This window comes from Ranitomeya variabilis, chromosome 5 (assembly GCF_051348905.1).
Source record: "Ranitomeya variabilis isolate aRanVar5 chromosome 5, aRanVar5.hap1, whole genome shotgun sequence".
In the NCBI taxonomy this organism is placed as follows: Eukaryota; Metazoa; Chordata; class Amphibia; order Anura; family Dendrobatidae; genus Ranitomeya; species Ranitomeya variabilis.
In genome coordinates this window covers 89,222,114-89,239,708 of record NC_135236.1, presented here as the reverse complement: position 1 = coordinate 89,239,708, position 17,595 = coordinate 89,222,114, and the positions used below count along the sequence as shown (strand labels likewise).

The following is a 17,595-nucleotide window of genomic DNA, read 5'->3' as shown; positions in this document are numbered from 1 at the left end:
AGTCCAAAATATTCCCAGTGGCCAGGGTGAAAATTGAAAGATTACTCATTTTGTTTTGTAAGAAAGAACATGATATGAAAAAAAGAACGTTGTCCAAAATGTTTCAAAAACCGTTTACATTTTTCAATTATAATTTTTGATTTTGATATTTGCCAATATTGTGTGGTTGAAAGCATATCCATATCTTAGAAAAGATACTCTTTGTTATTTGGGTCATAAATGACGATGCAAACAATTAAGATGCTATGTTTGTCGGCCCCACACAATTGCGTGTTAACACTTCTCTCAGTACATGGAAAGGATCGTTGTAAAGGGTAGAGGTTTGCAAGAACTAATTTACAAAGAAACAACACAAGGAGAACAGTTTACACCTGCACCATCAACCTTCCATGAGAAACTGTTGGAAAGGGAAATCAACAAGCACCCCAGATGGGACTTGAACCCACAATCCCTGGCTTAGGAGGCCAGTGCCTTATCCATTAGGCCACTGGGGCTTGATGAAGTAGCTTAAAAATCCAGACTTTCTTTGGTTACCACAAGAGTGAATCACTCACTTTTGATTGAGTTATCAAGAACGATCTTGTACTTTTGAACTCCAAATTGAAACAAACCGTCCGAATGCACATGCATCTTTATTTTAGAAGAGAGCCAGGGCTAACTTTGTCGGGTCACTGTACGTTATTAATGCCGATGATGGAAAGTTTATTGGACTGCCAGAAGCCTGAAAAACTAAATAGATATCTTCCACATTTCCCTTTCAATTATGACACCAGATTACGGTGGGACTCAATAGACTTGTCCAACCTGCGGCAATTTAAAAAAATACAAAAATTTAAACAACAAATATCTCGTTGAAATTTCTCTCTTAATCTTGACACTAGATCATGAACCGATTCAACGACTTCAGTAGTAAAAAATACAAAACGAAGGCAAGAATAGAATGCTCCAGGTGAGGGTCGAACTCACAACCTCGGCATCACTCGACAGTTACTGCTTTATAAGTACCGCGCGCTGACCGATTGCGCCACTGGAGCTGACTGGGTACACCGCTATGACATAAATTTGATTAAAAAAAAAAATTGAAATGGGATAGTTCTTCAGAAAATTAATGATTGCTTACAACAGGTTTCTAAGGTTTTATTATAATGTTTGACAATATATATTTTACCATATCACAATCTTTATTAAAAATGAAAATGAGAAATTTATACACTGGACGCTGGGTCATTTTAGACTCAAACATCCTGTTTTTTTTTTTTGTTTTTTTTTTCTTCGGGAAATGCGCACTTACATTTGCTGCAATGAACAGACATTGACGATATAAAAAATTCTTCTGAATTCAGGGGCTGCAGGGTCATCTGTGACATCACCTTTTGTGATTCCTAGATCCTGTGTTAACAGCTGCGTAAAGAGGTGTTGTCAGTCTTTGTAACCATACCTCTGATATTAAGCAAAACTGCTCTAGAACGACAGGATGTTTGAGTCCAAAATATTCCCAGTGGCCAGGGTGAAAATTGAAAGATTACTCATTTTGTTTTGTAAGAAAGAACATGATATGAAAAAAAGAACGTTGTCCAAAATGTTTCAAAAACCGTTTACATTTTTCAATTATAATTTTTGATTTTGATATTTGCCAATATTGTGTGGTTGAAAGCATATCCATATCTTAGAAAAGATACTCTTTGTTATTTGGGTCATAAATGACGATGCAAACAATTAAGATGCTATGTTTGTCGGCCCCACACAATTGCGTGTTAACACTTCTCTCAGTACATGGAAAGGATCGTTGTAAAGGGTAGAGGTTTGCAAGAACTAATTTACAAAGAAACAACACAAGGAGAACAGTTTACACCTGCACCATCAACCTTCCATGAGAAACTGTTGGAAAGGGAAATCAACAAGCACCCCAGATGGGACTTGAACCCACAATCCCTGGCTTAGGAGGCCAGTGCCTTATCCATTAGGCCACTGGGGCTTGATGGAGTAGCTTAAAAATCCAGACTTTCTTTGGTTACCACAAGAGTGAATCACTCACTTTTGATTGAGTTATCAAGGACGATCTTGTACGTTTGAACTCCAAATTGAAACAAACCGTCCGAATGCACATGCATCTTTATTTTAGAAGAGAGCCAGGGCTAACTTTGTCGGGTCACTGTACGTTATCAATGCCGATGATGGAAAGTTTATTGGACTGCCAGAAGCCTGAAAAACTAAATAGATATCTTCCACATTTCCCTTTCAATTATGACACCAGATTACGGTGGGACTCAATAGACTTGTCCAACCTGCGGCAATTTAAAAAAATACAAAAATTTAAACAACAAATATCTCGTTGAAATTTCTCTCTTAATCTTGACACTAGATCATGAACCGATTCAACGACTTCAGTAGTAAAAAATACAAAACGAAGGCAAGAATAGAATGCTCCAGGTGAGGGTCGAACTCACAACCTCGGCATCACTCGACAGTTACTGCTTTATAAGTACCGCGCGCTGACCGATTGCGCCACTGGAGCTGACTGGGTACACCGCTATGACATAAATTTGATTAAAAAAAAAAATTGAAATGGGATAGTTCTTCAGAAAATTAATGATTGCTTACAACAGGTTTCTAAGGTTTTATTATAATGTTTGACAATAAATATTTTACCATATCACAATCTTTATTAAAAATGAAAATGAGAAATTTATACACTGGACGCTGGGTCATTTTAGACTCAAACATCCTGTTTTTTTTTTTGTTTTTTTTTTCTTCAGGAAATGCGCACTTACATTTGCTGCAATGAACAGACATTGACGATATAAAAAATTCTTCTGAATTCAGGGGCTGCAGGGTCATCTGTGACATCACCTTTTGTGATTCCTAGATCCTGTGTTAACAGCTGCGTACAGAGGTGTTGTCAGTCTTTGTAACCATACCTCTGATATTAAGCAAAACTGCTCTAGAACGACAGGATGTTTGAGTCCAAAATATTCCCAGTGGCCAGGGTGAAAATTGAAAGATTACTCATTTTGTTTTGTAAGAAAGAACATGATATGAAAAAAAGAACGTTGTCCAAAATGTTTCAAAAACCGTTTACATTTTTCAATTATAATTTTTGATTTTGATATTTGCCAATATTGTGTGGTTGAAAGCATATCCATATCTTAGAAAAGATACTCTTTGTTATTTGGGTCATAAATGACGATGCAAACAATTAAGATGCTATGTTTGTCGGCCCCACACAATTGCGTGTTAACACTTCTCTCAGTACATGGAAAGGATCGTTGTAAAGGGTAGAGGTTTGCAAGAACTAATTTACAAAGAAACAACACAAGGAGAACAGTTTACACCTGCACCATCAACCTTCCATGATAAACTGTTGGAAAGGGAAATCAACAAGCACCCCAGATGGGACTTGAACCCACAATCCCAGGCTTAGGAGGCCAGTGCCTTATCCATTAGGCCACTGGGGCTTGATGGAGTAGCTTAAAAATCCAGACTTTCTTTGGTTACCACAAGAGTGAATCACTCAGTTTTGATTGAGTTATCAAGGACGATCTTGTACGTTTGAACTCCAAATTGAAACAAACCGTCCGAATGCACATGCATCTTTATTTTAGAAGAGAGCCAGGGCTAACTTTGTCGGGTCACTGTACATTATCAATGCCGATGATGGAAAGTTTATTGGACTGCCAGAAGCCTGAAAAACTAAATAGATATCTTCCACATTTCCCTTTCAATTATGACACCAGATTACGGTGGGACTCAATAGACTTGTCCAACCTGCGGCAATTTAAAAAAATACAAAAATTTAAACAACAAATATCTCGTTGAAATTTCTCTCTTAATCTTGACACTAGATCATGAACCGATTCAACGACTTCAGTAGTAAAAAATACAAAACGAAGGCAAGAATAGAATGCTCCAGGTGAGGGTCGAACTCACAACCTCGGCATCACTCGACCGTTACTGCTTTATAAGTACCGCGCGCTGACCGATTGCGCCACTGGAGCTGACTGGGTACACCGCTATGACATAAATTTGATTAAAAAAAAAATTGAAATGGGATAGTTCTTCAGAAAATTAATGATTGCTTACAACAGGTTTCTAAGGTTTTATTATAATGTTTGACAATAAATATTTTACCATATCACAATCTTTATTAAAAATGAAAATGAGAAATTTATACACTGGACGCTGGGTCATTTTAGACTCAAACATCCTGTTTTTTTTTTTTTTTTCTTCAGGAAATGCGCACTTACATTTGCTGCAATGAACAGACATTGACGATATAAAAAATTCTTCTGAATTCAGGGGCTGCAGGGTCATCTGTGACATCACCTTTTGTGATTCCTAGATCCTGTGTTAACAGCTGCGTAAAGAGGTGTTGTCAGTCTTTGTAACCATACCTCTGATATTAAGCAAAACTGCTCTAGAACGACAGGATGTTTGAGTCCAAAATATTCCCAGTGGCCAGGGTGAAAATTGAAAGATTACTCATTTTGTTTTGTAAGAAAGAACATGATATGAAAAAAAGAACGTTGTCCAAAATGTTTCAAAAACCGTTTACATTTTTCAATTATAATTTTTGATTTTGATATTTGCCAATATTGTGTGGTTGAAAGCATATCCATATCTTAGAAAAGATACTCTTTGTTATTTGGGTCATAAATGATGATGCAAACAATTAAGATGCTATGTTTGTCGGCCCCACACAATTGCGTGTTAACACTTCTCTCAGTACATGGAAAGGATCGTTGTAAAGGGTAGAGGTTTGCAAGAACTAATTTACAAAGAAACAACACAAGGAGAACAGTTTACACCTGCACCATCAACCTTCCATGAGAAACTGTTGGAAAGGGAAATCAACATGCACCCCAGATGGGACTTGAACCCACAATCCCTGGCTTAGGAGGCCAGTGCCTTATCCATTAGGCCACTGGGGCTTGATGGAGTAGCTTAAAAATCCAGACTTTCTTTGGTTACCACAAGAGTGAATCACTCACTTTTGATTGAGTTATCAAGGACGATCTTGTACGTTTGAACTCCAAATTGAAACAAACCGTCCGAATGCACATGCATCTTTATTTTAGAAGAGAGCCAGGGCTAACTTTGTCGGGTCACTGTACGTTATCAATGCCGATGATGGAAAGTTTATTGGACTGCCAGAAGCCTGAAAAACTAAATAGATATCTTCCACATTTCCCTTTCAATTATGACACCAGATTACGGTGGGACTCAATAGACTTGTCCAACCTGCGGCAATTTAAAAAAATACAAAAATTTAAACAACAAATATCTCGTTGAAATTTCTCTCTTAATCTTGACACTAGATCATGAACCGATTCAACGACTTCAGTAGTAAAAAATACAAAACGAAGGCAAGAATAGAATGCTCCAGGTGAGGGTCGAACTCACAACCTCGGCATCACTCGACAGTTACTGCTTTATAAGTACCGCGCGCTGACCGATTGCGCCACTGGAGCTGACTGGGTACACCGTTATGACATAAATTTGATTAAAAAAAAAAATTGAAATGGGATAGTTCTTCAGAAAATTAATGATTGCTTACAACAGGTTTCTAAGGTTTTATTATAATGTTTGACAATATATATTTTACCATATCACAATCTTTATTAAAAATGAAAATGAGAAATTTATACACTGGACGCTGGGTCATTTTAGACTCAAACATCCTGTTTTTTTTTTTTGTTTTTTTTTCTTCAGGAAATGCGCACTTACATTTGCTGCAATGAACAGACATTGACGATATAAAAAATTCTTCTGAATTCAGGGGCTGCAGGGTCATCTGTGACATCACCTTTTGTGATTCCTAGATCCTGTGTTAACAGCTGCGTAAAGAGGTGTTGTCAGTCTTTGTAACCATACCTCTGATATTAAGCAAAACTGCTCTAGAACGACAGGATGTTTGAGTCCAAAATATTCCCAGTGGCCAGGGTGAAAATTGAAAGATTACTCATTTTGTTTTGTAAGAAAGAACATGATATGAAAAAAAGAACGTTGTCCAAAATGTTTCAAAAACCGTTTACATTTTTCAATTATAATTTTTGATTTTGATATTTGCCAATATTGTGTGGTTGAAAGCATATCCATATCTTAGAAAAGATACTCTTTGTTATTTGGGTCATAAATGATGATGCAAACAATTAAGATGCTATGTTTGTCGGCCCCACACAATTGCGTGTTAACACTTCTCTCAGTACATGGAAAGGATCGTTGTAAAGGGTAGAGGTTTGCAAGAACTAATTTACAAAGAAACAACACAAGGAGAACAGTTTACACCTGCACCATCAACCTTCCATGAGAAACTGTTGGAAAGGGAAATCAACAAGCACCCCAGATGGGACTTGAACCCACAATCCCTGGCTTAGGAGGCCAGTGCCTTATCCATTAGGCCACTGGGGCTTGATGGAGTAGCTTAAAAATCCAGACTTTCTTTGGTTACCACAAGAGTGAATCACTCACTTTTGATTGAGTTATCAAGGACGATCTTGTACGTTTGAACTCCAAATTGAAACAAACCGTCCGAATGCACATGCATCTTTATTTTAGAAGAGAGCCAGGGCTAACTTTGTCGGGTCACTGTACGTTATCAATGCCGATGATGGAAAGTTTATTGGACTGCCAGAAGCCTGAAAAACTAAATAGATATCTTCCACATTTCCCTTTCAATTATGACACCAGATTACGGTGGGACTCAATAGACTTGTCCAACCTGCGGCAATTTAAAAAAATACAAAAATTTAAACAACAAATATCTCGTTGAAATTTCTCTCTTAATCTTGACACTAGATCATGAACCGATTCAACGACTTCAGTAGTAAAAAATACAAAACGAAGGCAAGAATAGAATGCTCCAGGTGAGGGTCGAACTCACAACCTCGGCATCACTCGACAGTTACTGCTTTATAAGTACCGCGCGCTGACCGATTGCGCCACTGGAGCTGACTGGGTACACCGCTATGACATAAATTTGATTAAAAAAAAAAATTGAAATGGGATAGTTCTTCAGAAAATTAATGATTGCTTACAACAGGTTTCTAAGGTTTTATTATAATGTTTGACAATAAATATTTTACCATATCACAATCTTTATTAAAAATGAAAATGAGAAATTTATACACTGGACGCTGGGTCATTTTAGACTCAAACATCCTGTTTTTTTTTTTGTTTTTTTTTTCTTCAGGAAATGCGCACTTACATTTGCTGCAATGAACAGACATTGACGATATAAAAAATTCTTCTGAATTCAGGGGCTGCAGGGTCATCTGTGACATCACCTTTTGTGATTCCTAGATCCTGTGTTAACAGCTGCGTACAGAGGTGTTGTCAGTCTTTGTAACCATACCTCTGATATTAAGCAAAACTGCTCTAGAACGACAGGATGTTTGAGTCCAAAATATTCCCAGTGGCCAGGGTGAAAATTGAAAGATTACTCATTTTGTTTTGTAAGAAAGAACATGATATGAAAAAAAGAACGTTGTCCAAAATGTTTCAAAAACCGTTTACATTTTTCAATTATAATTTTTGATTTTGATATTTGCCAATATTGTGTGGTTGAAAGCATATCCATATCTTAGAAAAGATACTCTTTGTTATTTGGGTCATAAATGATGATGCAAACAATTAAGATGCTATGTTTGTCGGCCCCACACAATTGCGTGTTAACACTTCTCTCAGTACATGGAAAGGATCGTTGTAAAGGGTAGAGGTTTGCAAGAACTAATTTACAAAGAAACAACACAAGGAGAACAGTTTACACCTGCACCATCAACCTTCCATGAGAAACTGTTGGAAAGGGAAATCAACAAGCACCCCAGATGGGACTTGAACCCACAATCCCTGGCTTAGGAGGCCAGTGCCTTATCCATTAGGCCACTGGGGCTTGATGGAGTAGCTTAAAAATCCAGACTTTCTTTGGTTACCACAAGAGTGAATCACTCACTTTTGATTGAGTTATCAAGGACGATCTTGTACGTTTGAACTCCAAATTGAAACAAACCGTCCGAATGCACATGCATCTTTATTTTAGAAGAGAGCCAGGGCTAACTTTGTCGGGTCACTGTACGTTATCAATGCCGATGATGGAAAGTTTATTGGACTGCCAGAAGCCTGAAAAACTAAATAGATATCTTCCACATTTCCCTTTCAATTATGACACCAGATTACGGTGGGACTCAATAGACTTGTCCAACCTGCGGCAATTTAAAAAAATACAAAAATTTAAACAACAAATATCTCGTTGAAATTTCTCTCTTAATCTTGACACTAGATCATGAACCGATTCAACGACTTCAGTAGTAAAAAATACAAAACGAAGGCAAGAATAGAATGCTCCAGGTGAGGGTCAAACTCACAACCTCGGCATCACTCGACAGTTACTGCTTTATAAGTACCGCGCGCTGACCGATTGCGCCACTGGAGCTGACTGGGTACACCGCTATGACATAAATTTGATTAAAAAAAAAAATTGAAATGGGATAGTTCTTCAGAAAATTAATGATTGCTTACAACAGGTTTCTAAGGTTTTATTATAATGTTTGACAATAAATATTTTACCATATCACAATCTTTATTAAAAATGAAAATGAGAAATTTATACACTGGACGCTGGGTCATTTTAGACTCAAACATCCTGTTTTTTTTTTTGTTTTTTTTTTCTTCAGGAAATGCGCACTTACATTTGCTGCAATGAACAGACATTGACGATATAAAAAATTCTTCTGAATTCAGGGGCTGCAGGGTCATCTGTGACATCACCTTTTGTGATTCCTAGATCCTGTGTTAACAGCTGCGTACAGAGGTGTTGTCAGTCTTTGTAACCATACCTCTGATATTAAGCAAAACTGCTCTAGAACGACAGGATGTTTGAGTCCAAAATATTCCCAGTGGCCAGGGTGAAAATTGAAAGATTACTCATTTTGTTTTGTAAGAAAGAACATGATATGAAAAAAAGAACGTTGTCCAAAATGTTTCAAAAACCGTTTATATTTTTCAATTATAATTTTTGATTTTGATATTTGCCAATATTGTGTGGTTGAAAGCATATCCATATCTTAGAAAAGATACTCTTTGTTATTTGGGTCATAAATGACGATGCAAACAATTAAGATGCTATGTTTGTCGGCCCCACACAATTGCGTGTTAACACTTCTCTCAGTACATGGAAAGGATCGTTGTAAAGGGTAGAGGTTTGCAAGAACTAATTTACAAAGAAACAACACAAGGCGAACAGTTTACACCTGCACCATCAACCTTCCATGAGAAACTGTTGGAAAGGGAAAACAACAAGCACCCCAGATGGGACTTGAACCCACAATCCCTGGCTTAGGAGGCCAGTGCCTTATCCATTAGGCCACTGGGGCTTGATGGAGTAGCTTAAAAATCCAGACTTTCTTTGGTTACCACAAGAGTGAATCACTCACTTTTGATTGAGTTATCAAGGACGATCTTGTACGTTTGAACTCCAAATTGAAACAAACCGTCCGAATGCACATGCATCTTTATTTTAGAAGAGAGCCAGGGCTAACTTTGTCGGGTCACTGTACGTTATCAATGCCGATGATGGAAAGTTTATTGGACTGCCAGAAGCCTGAAAAACTAAATAGATATCTTCCACATTTCCCTTTCAATTATGACACCAGATTACGGTGGGACTCAATAGACTTGTCCAACCTGCGGCAATTTAAAAAAATACAAAAATTTAAACAACAAATATCTTGTTGAAATTTCTCTCTTAATCTTGACACTAGATCATGAACCGATTCAACGACTTCAGCAGTAAAAAATACAAAACGAAGGCAAGAATAGAATGCTCCAGGTGAGGGTCGAACTCACAACCTCGGCATCACTCGACAGTTACTGCTTTATAAGTACCGCGCGCTGACCGATTGCGCCACTGGAGCTGACTGGGTACACCGCTATGACATAAATTTGATTAAAAAAAAAAATTGAAATGGGATAGTTCTTCAGAAAATTAATGATTGCTTACAACAGGTTTCTAAGGTTTTATTATAATGTTTGACAATAAATATTTTACCATATCACAATCTTTATTAAAAATGAAAATGAGAAATTTATACACTGGACGCTGGGTCATTTTAGACTCAAACATCCTGTTTTTTTTTTTGTTTTTTTTTTCTTCAGGAAATGCGCACTTACATTTGCTGCAATGAACAGACATTGACGATATAAAAAATTCTTCTGAATTCAGGGGCTGCAGGGTCATCTGTGACATCACCTTTTGTGATTCCTAGATCCTGTGTTAACAGCTGCGTACAGAGGTGTTGTCAGTCTTTGTAACCATACCTCTGATATTAAGCAAAACTGCTCTAGAACGACAGGATGTTTGAGTCCAAAATATTCCCAGTGGCCAGGGTGAAAATTGAAAGATTACTCATTTTGTTTTGTAAGAAAGAACATGATATGAAAAAAAGAACGTTGTCCAAAATGTTTCAAAAACCGTTTACATTTTTCAATTATAATTTTTGATTTTGATATTTGCCAATATTGTGTGGTTGAAAGCATATCCATATCTTAGAAAAGATACTCTTTGTTATTTGGGTCATAAATGATGATGCAAACAATTAAGATGCTATGTTTGTCGGCCCCACACAATTGCGTGTTAACACTTCTCTCAGTACATGGAAAGGATCGTTGTAAAGGGTAGAGGTTTGCAAGAACTAATTTACAAAGAAACAACACAAGGAGAACAGTTTACACCTGCACCATCAACCTTCCATGAGAAACTGTTGGAAGGGGAAATCAACAAGCACCCCAGATGGGACTTGAACCCACAATCCCTGGCTTAGGAGGCCAGTGCCTTAGCCATTAGGCCACTGGGGCTTGATGGAGTAGCTTAAAAATCCAGACTTTCTTTGGTTACCACAAGAGTGAATCACTCACTTTTGATTGAGTTATCAAGGACGATCTTGTACGTTTGAACTCCAAATTGAAACAAACCGTCCGAATGCACATGCATCTTTATTTTAGAAGAGAGCCAGGGCTAACTTTGTCGGGTCACTGTACGTTATCAATGCCGATGATGGAAAGTTTATTGGACTGCCAGAAGCCTGAAAAACTAAATAGATATCTTCCACATTTCCCTTTCAATTATGACACCAGATTACGGTGGGACTCAATAGACTTGTCCAACCTGCGGCAATTTAAAAAAATACAAAAATTTAAACAACAAACATCTCGTTGAAATTTCTCTCTTAATCTTGACACTAGATCATGAACCGATTCAACGACTTCAGTAGTAAAAAATACAAAACGAAGGCAAGAATAGAATGCTCCAGGTGAGGGTCGAACTCACAACCTCGGCATCACTCGACAGTTACTGCTTTATAAGTACCGCGCGCTGACCGATTGCGCCACTGGAGCTGACTGGGTACACCGCTATGACATAAATTTGATTAAAAAAAAAAATTGAAATGGGATAGTTCTTCAGAAAATTAATGATTGCTTACAACAGGTTTCTAAGGTTTTATTATAATGTTTGACAATATATATTTTACCATATCACAATCTTTATTAAAAATGAAAATGAGAAATTTATACACTGGACGCTGGGTCATTTTAGACTCAAACATCCTGTTTTTTTTTTTGTTTTTTTTTTTCTTCAGGAAATGCGCACTTACATTTGCTGCAATGAACAGACATTGACGATATAAAAAATTCTTCTGAATTCAGGGGCTGCAGGGTCATCTGTGACATCACCTTTTGTGATTCCTAGATCCTGTGTTAACAGCTGCGTAAAGAGGTGTTGTCAGTCTTTGTAACCATACCTCTGATATTAAGCAAAACTGCTCTAGAACGACAGGATGTTTGAGTCCAAAATATTCCCAGTGGCCAGGGTGAAAATTGAAAGATTACTCATTTTGTTTTGTAAGAAAGAACATGATATGAAAAAAAGAACGTCGTCCAAAATGTTTCAAAAACCGTTTACATTTTTCAATTATAATTTTTGATTTTGATATTTGCCAATATTGTGTGGTTGAAAGCATATCCATATCTTAGAAAAGATACTCTTTGTTATTTGGGTCATAAATGACGATGCAAACAATTAAGATGCTATGTTTGTCGGCCCCACACAATTGCGTGTTAACACTTCTCTCAGTACATGGAAAGGATCGTTGTAAAGGGTAGAGGTTTGCAAGAACTAATTTACAAAGAAACAACACAAGGAGAACAGTTTACACCTGCACCATCAACCTTCCATGAGAAGCTGTTGGAAAGGGAAATCAACAAGCACCCCAATCCCTGGCTTAGGAGGCCAGTGCCTTATCCATTAGGCCACTGGGGCTTGATGGAGTAACTTAAAAATCCAGACTTTCTTTGGTTACCACAAGAGTGAATCACTCACTTTTGATTGAGTTATCAAGAACGATCTTGTACGTTTGAACTCCAAATTGAAACAAACCATCCGAATGCACATGCATCTTTATTTTAGAAGAGAGCCAGGGCTAACTTTGTCGGGTCACTGTACGTTATTAATGCCGATGATGGAAAGTTTATTGGACTGCCAGAAGCCTGAAAAACTAAATAGATATCTTCCACATTTCCCTTTCAATTATGACACTAGATTACGGTGGGACTCAATAGACTTGTCCAACCTGCGGCAATTTAAAAAAATACAAAAATTTAAACAACACATATCTCGTTGAAATTTCTCTCTTAATCTTGGCACTAGATCATGAACCGATTCAACGACTTCAGTAGTAAAAAATACAAAACAAAGGCAAGAATAGAATGCTCCAGGTGAGGGTCAAACTCACAACCTCGGCATCACTCGACAGTTACTGCTTTATAAGTACCGTGCGCTGACCGATTGCTCCACTGGAGCTGACTGGGTACATTGCTGTGACATAAATTTGATTGAAAAAAAAATTGAAATGGGATAGTTCTTCAGAAAATTAATGATTGCTTACAACAGGTTTCTAAGGTTTTATTATAATGTTTGACAATATATATTTTACCATATCACAATCTTTATTAAAAATGAAAATGAGAAATTCATACACTGGACGCTGGGTCATTTTAGACTCAAACATTCTGTTTTGTTTTTTTTTGTTTTCAGGAAATGCGCACTTACATTTGCTGCAATGAACAGACATTGACGATATAAAACATTCTTCTGAATTCAGGGGCTGCAGGGTCATCTGTGACATCATCTTTAGTGATTCTTAGATCCTGTGTTAACAGCTGCGTACAGAGGTGTTGTCAGTCTTTGTAACGATACCTCTGATATTAAGCAAAACTGCTCTAGAACGACAGGATGTTTGAGTCCAAAATATTCCCAGTGGCCAGGGTGAAAATTGAAAGATTACTCATTTTGTTTTGTAAGAAAGAACATGATATGAAAAAAAGAACGTTGTCCAAAATGTTTCAAAAACCGTTTACATTTTTCAATTATAGTTTTTGATTTTGATATTTGCCAACATTGTGTGGTTGAAAGCATATCCATATCTTAGAAAAGATACTCTTTGTTATTTGGGTCATAAATGAAGATGCAAACAATTAAGATGCTATGTTTGTCAGCCCCACACACTTCTCTCAGTACATGGAAATGATCGTTGTAAAGGGTAGAGGTTTGCAAGAACTAATTTACAAAGAAACAACACAAGGAGAACAGTTTACACCTGCACCATCAACCTTCCATGAGAAGCTGTTGGTAGGGGAAATCAACAAGCACCCCAGATGGGACTTGAACCCACAATCCCTGGCTTAGGAGGCCAGTGCCTTATCCATTAGGCCACTGGGGCTTGATGGAGTAGCTTAAAAATCCAGACTTTCTTTGGTTACCACAAGAGTGGTGAAGCACTCAATTTTGATTGAGTTATCAAGAACTATCTTGTACGTTTGAACTCCAAATTGAAACAAACCGTCCGAATGCACATGCATCTTTATTTTAGAAGAGAGCCAGGGCTAACTTTGTCGGGTCACTGTACGTTATTAATGCCGATGATGGAAAGTTTATTGGACTGCCAGAAGCCTGAAAAACTAAATAGATATCTTCCACATTTCCCTTTCAATTATGACACCAGATTACGGTGGGACTCAATAGACTTGTCCAACCTGCGGCAATTTAAAAAAATACAAAAATTTAAACAACAAATATCTCGTTGAAATTTCTCTCTTAATCTTGGCACTAGATCATGAACCGATTCAACGACTTCAGTAGTAAAAAATACAAAACAAAGGCAAGAATAGAATGCTCCAGGTGAGGGTCAAACTCACAACCTCGGCATCACTCGACAGTTACTGCTTTATAAGTACCGTGCGCTGACCGATTGCTCCACTGGAGCTGACTGGGTACACCGCTGTGACATAAATTTGATTGAAAAAAAATTTGAAATGGGATAGTTCTTCAGAAAATTAATGATTGCTTACAACAGGTTTCTAAGGTTTTATTATAATGTTTGACAATATATATTTTACCATATCACAATCTTTATTAAACATGAAAATGAGAAATTTATACACTGGACGCTGGGTCATTTTAGACTCAAACATCCTGTTTTTGTTTTTTTTTCCAGGAAATGCGCACTTACATTTGCTGCAATGAACAGACATTGACGATATAAAAAATTCTTCTGAATTCAGGGGCTGCAGGGTCATCTGTGACATCACCTTTTGTGATTCCTAGATCCTGTGTTAACAGCTGCGTACATAGGTGTTGTCAGTCTTTGTAACCATACCTCTGATATTAAGCAAAACTGCTCTAGAACGACAGGATGTTTGAGTCCAAAATATTCCCAGTGGCCAGGGTGAAAATTGAAAGATTACTCATTTTGTTTTGTAAGAAAGAACATGATATGAAAAAAAGAACGTTGTCCAAAATGTTTCAAAAACCGTTTACATTTTTCAATTATAATTTTTGATTTTGATATTTGTCAATATTGTGTGGTTGAAAGCATATCCATATCTTAGAAAAGTTACTCTTTGTTATTTGGGTCATAAATGAAGATGCAAACAATTAAGATGCTATGTTTGTCGGCCCCACACAATTGCGTGTTAACTAGTGTTGAGCATTCCGATACCGCAAGTATCGGGTATCGGCTGATACTTAGCGGTATCGGAATTCCGATACCGAGATCCGATACTTGCCGCGTATCGGATACCGGAATCGGAAGTTCCCAGGATTCAAACTGCACAAATTTGCACGAATTCAGCCAATGAGAATGATTCCAAGTGTGGGCACATCCTGTTCAGCATGGAGGGCATGAAACTACTGGCAAGGCTGTGATTGGCTGCTGAAATGATGTCATGCTGCAGTTTAAAAGTCGCTGGCGCCATTTTGCGATCACTCTGCTGTGAATTCAGTTAGTGACAGGACGCTGTTTGCTGACTGAGGGCCAGTTTAGAGATAGCGATTTGCTTCATTGTTCTTTTCCAAGGCTAATTTAGCAATCGCTGTGTTCACCTACTAATCACCTTGCTTTTGCCTTGCAGCGCTGTTTTCACAGAGATCTGCAAGGTCTGTGGGTGTGTGTGTGTGTGTGAGTGCAGCCCACTCTCTAGTCTGTGTGCAGCCATAGGCCATAGCTGGTTGTATTCAGTTCAGGGAGGGTGGTTCATTGCCTCATACTGTTCTAATTTTTTTTTTTTTTTCAAGTAGTGTAGTCTGCTGCTCATTTTTTCTAATAATTCCTATTAGTGACTTTCCACCCGTATCCAGCTAACTGGTGGAAAAACACTACATAGGATAAAGTAGAGGAGTTTTTTTGGGCCTTGCAGCGCCGTTTACAGCTGTCTGCACGGTCTCCGTGTGACTGCAGCTCGCCCTGTAGTCTGTGAGCAGCCATAGCCTGGTTGTATCCAGCTCAGGGTTCTTCACTGCGTCATACCGTAAAATCAATTTTCCTTTTGTTTTAAGTAGTGCAGGCTGCTGCACATTTTTTCAAAAAATTGCTATTAGGGTATGTCCACACGTCAGGATTTTGTCAGGATTTTGTCAGGATTTTTCATCAGGTTTTGTAGCCAAAACCAGGAGTGGGTGATAAATGCAGAAGTGGTGCATATGTTTCTATTATACTTTTCCTCTAATTGTTCCACTCCTGGTTTTGGCTACAAATCCTGATGAAAAATCCTGACAAAATCCTGACAAAATCCTGACGTGTGCACATACCCTAAGTGTCTTTCCACCCGTATCCAGCTAACTTGTGGAAAAACACTACATAGGATAACGTAGAGGAGGGTTTTTGGGCCTTGCAGCGCCGTTTACGGCTGTCTGCACGGTCTCCGTGTGACTGCAGCTCGCCCTGTAGTCTGTGAGCAGCCATAGCCTGGTTGTATCCAGCTCAGGGTTCTTCACTGCGTCATACCGTAAAATCAATTTTCCTTTTGTTTTAAGTAGTGCAGGCTGCTGCACATTTTTTCAAAAAATTCCTATTAGTGTCTTTCCACCCGTATCCAGCTAACTTGTGGAAAAACACTACATAGGATAACGTAGAGGAGGGTTTTTGGGCCTTGCAGCGCCGTTTACGGCTGTCTGCACGGTCTCCGTGTGACTGCAGCTCTCTCTGTTGTCAGTTCAGCCCAAAAAAAATAAATAAATAATAAAGTTCACCAAACACACAACTTTACATTTGTGTAGGCCACATTAGCTCATATTAAAGTCTAGTCCACACTTTAGAAAATTAGTGTTTCTTATACCTGTTAGGAGCTGTTCAGGAATAAGCACACAAAGCCGTTAGTACTTTTCTGCTTATCTTTATCAGTCAACCAAGATGAAGAAGGCAGGGAGTAAGGCACGAGGGCGTGGGCGCGGAGCAGGGAGAGGACGTGGGGATTCTGTGCCTGCTGCGGGCACCGGTGACTCCTCAGCACCCAGTTTCACCAGGGAACAGTCCTTCACGCGCAGCTTTGTCGCAGAGCGCCGTACACCGCTGCTGTGTGAAGAACAAATTGAAGCCGTTGTCGGATGGATGGCAGCTAACGCATTGACTTCAATTAGTGCCACATCCTCTCAGACACAGAGCACTGGAGAGCAGCCATCTGTCTCTTCACCACCTGCCAAATTGCCCAGGCAGACAGAGAGCCCAGGACAGGAGCCGTCTCTACTTCTGTTCTCTGAATCTCTTGGCTTGGAAACAGGGGGCCAGCCAAGCAGCATTGGAGAAATGGAAGAAGAGGCAGGGTGCAGTGATGCCCAACCGCTTTTTCTCTCTTCCTCTGAAGAGGCGGGTGGGCCAGTGCCTCCGGTCACCACATCGCAGAACGCATCCGCTGATGACACTCAGGTGCCACTTTCTGGTGCGTGCTCTGCTGCTGAGACTACCCAGGAGGAGCAGTTGGTGGCAGAGGGTAGTGTAGATGATGAGGTCCTTGACCCATCTTGGCGTGAGGGACAGGAAGGTGGTGGGAGCAGCTCTGAGGAAGAGATTCCCCGAATGGGCCAAAGAGGGAGAGGGAGGGGGAAGACTGCGGATCCTGTAGCCTCCACTTTGGCACCCGTTAGGAGCATGTCTCTTCCAAAAGCCAAAAAGGGCGCTCCCAAGACTTGCAGTGCCTGGGCCTTTTTTGACACAGTTGCAGATGACATTTGCTATGTCAAATGCAAGGTGTGTCATCAGAAAGTCAAAAGAG

The 17,595-nt window shown here is 38.8% G+C and overlaps 17 non-coding genes across 17 annotated transcripts; all 17 read right to left on the bottom strand.

The window, feature by feature from the left end:
* Positions 1 to 421: 421 nt before the first annotated feature.
* TRNAR-CCU (transfer RNA arginine (anticodon CCU)) lies at positions 422 to 494 on the bottom strand. Its single transcript has one exon. It is a non-coding gene; the product is annotated as a tRNA-Arg (tRNA).
* A 447-nt stretch (positions 495 to 941) lies between these two features.
* TRNAI-UAU (transfer RNA isoleucine (anticodon UAU)) lies at positions 942 to 1,034 on the bottom strand. The gene is given in 2 exon segments: positions 942 to 977; positions 997 to 1,034. It is a non-coding gene; the product is annotated as a tRNA-Ile (tRNA).
* Positions 1,035 to 1,902: 868 nt separating this feature from the next.
* On the bottom strand, positions 1,903 to 1,975 carry TRNAR-CCU (transfer RNA arginine (anticodon CCU)). Its single transcript has one exon. It is a non-coding gene; the product is annotated as a tRNA-Arg (tRNA).
* Positions 1,976 to 2,422: 447 nt separating this feature from the next.
* On the bottom strand, positions 2,423 to 2,515 carry TRNAI-UAU (transfer RNA isoleucine (anticodon UAU)). The gene is given in 2 exon segments: positions 2,423 to 2,458; positions 2,478 to 2,515. It is a non-coding gene; the product is annotated as a tRNA-Ile (tRNA).
* Positions 2,516 to 3,382: 867 nt separating this feature from the next.
* On the bottom strand, positions 3,383 to 3,455 carry TRNAR-CCU (transfer RNA arginine (anticodon CCU)). Its single transcript has one exon. It is a non-coding gene; the product is annotated as a tRNA-Arg (tRNA).
* A 447-nt stretch (positions 3,456 to 3,902) lies between these two features.
* TRNAI-UAU (transfer RNA isoleucine (anticodon UAU)) lies at positions 3,903 to 3,995 on the bottom strand. The gene is given in 2 exon segments: positions 3,903 to 3,938; positions 3,958 to 3,995. It is a non-coding gene; the product is annotated as a tRNA-Ile (tRNA).
* Positions 3,996 to 4,855: 860 nt separating this feature from the next.
* On the bottom strand, positions 4,856 to 4,928 carry TRNAR-CCU (transfer RNA arginine (anticodon CCU)). The gene has a single exon. It is a non-coding gene; the product is annotated as a tRNA-Arg (tRNA).
* Positions 4,929 to 5,375: 447 nt separating this feature from the next.
* On the bottom strand, positions 5,376 to 5,468 carry TRNAI-UAU (transfer RNA isoleucine (anticodon UAU)). Its single transcript is given in 2 exon segments — positions 5,376 to 5,411; positions 5,431 to 5,468. It is a non-coding gene; the product is annotated as a tRNA-Ile (tRNA).
* Positions 5,469 to 6,335: 867 nt separating this feature from the next.
* Positions 6,336 to 6,408, bottom strand: TRNAR-CCU (transfer RNA arginine (anticodon CCU)). Its single transcript has one exon. It is a non-coding gene; the product is annotated as a tRNA-Arg (tRNA).
* Positions 6,409 to 6,855: 447 nt separating this feature from the next.
* Positions 6,856 to 6,948, bottom strand: TRNAI-UAU (transfer RNA isoleucine (anticodon UAU)). Its single transcript is given in 2 exon segments — positions 6,856 to 6,891; positions 6,911 to 6,948. It is a non-coding gene; the product is annotated as a tRNA-Ile (tRNA).
* An 867-nt stretch (positions 6,949 to 7,815) lies between these two features.
* On the bottom strand, positions 7,816 to 7,888 carry TRNAR-CCU (transfer RNA arginine (anticodon CCU)). The gene has a single exon. It is a non-coding gene; the product is annotated as a tRNA-Arg (tRNA).
* A 447-nt stretch (positions 7,889 to 8,335) lies between these two features.
* On the bottom strand, positions 8,336 to 8,428 carry TRNAI-UAU (transfer RNA isoleucine (anticodon UAU)). The gene is given in 2 exon segments: positions 8,336 to 8,371; positions 8,391 to 8,428. It is a non-coding gene; the product is annotated as a tRNA-Ile (tRNA).
* Positions 8,429 to 9,295: 867 nt separating this feature from the next.
* TRNAR-CCU (transfer RNA arginine (anticodon CCU)) lies at positions 9,296 to 9,368 on the bottom strand. Its single transcript has one exon. It is a non-coding gene; the product is annotated as a tRNA-Arg (tRNA).
* Positions 9,369 to 9,815: 447 nt separating this feature from the next.
* TRNAI-UAU (transfer RNA isoleucine (anticodon UAU)) lies at positions 9,816 to 9,908 on the bottom strand. The gene is given in 2 exon segments: positions 9,816 to 9,851; positions 9,871 to 9,908. It is a non-coding gene; the product is annotated as a tRNA-Ile (tRNA).
* An 867-nt stretch (positions 9,909 to 10,775) lies between these two features.
* TRNAR-CCU (transfer RNA arginine (anticodon CCU)) lies at positions 10,776 to 10,848 on the bottom strand. Its single transcript has one exon. It is a non-coding gene; the product is annotated as a tRNA-Arg (tRNA).
* Positions 10,849 to 11,295: 447 nt separating this feature from the next.
* Positions 11,296 to 11,388, bottom strand: TRNAI-UAU (transfer RNA isoleucine (anticodon UAU)). Its single transcript is given in 2 exon segments — positions 11,296 to 11,331; positions 11,351 to 11,388. It is a non-coding gene; the product is annotated as a tRNA-Ile (tRNA).
* A 2,308-nt stretch (positions 11,389 to 13,696) lies between these two features.
* Positions 13,697 to 13,769, bottom strand: TRNAR-CCU (transfer RNA arginine (anticodon CCU)). The gene has a single exon. It is a non-coding gene; the product is annotated as a tRNA-Arg (tRNA).
* Between the last annotated feature and the right edge of the window lie 3,826 nt (positions 13,770 to 17,595).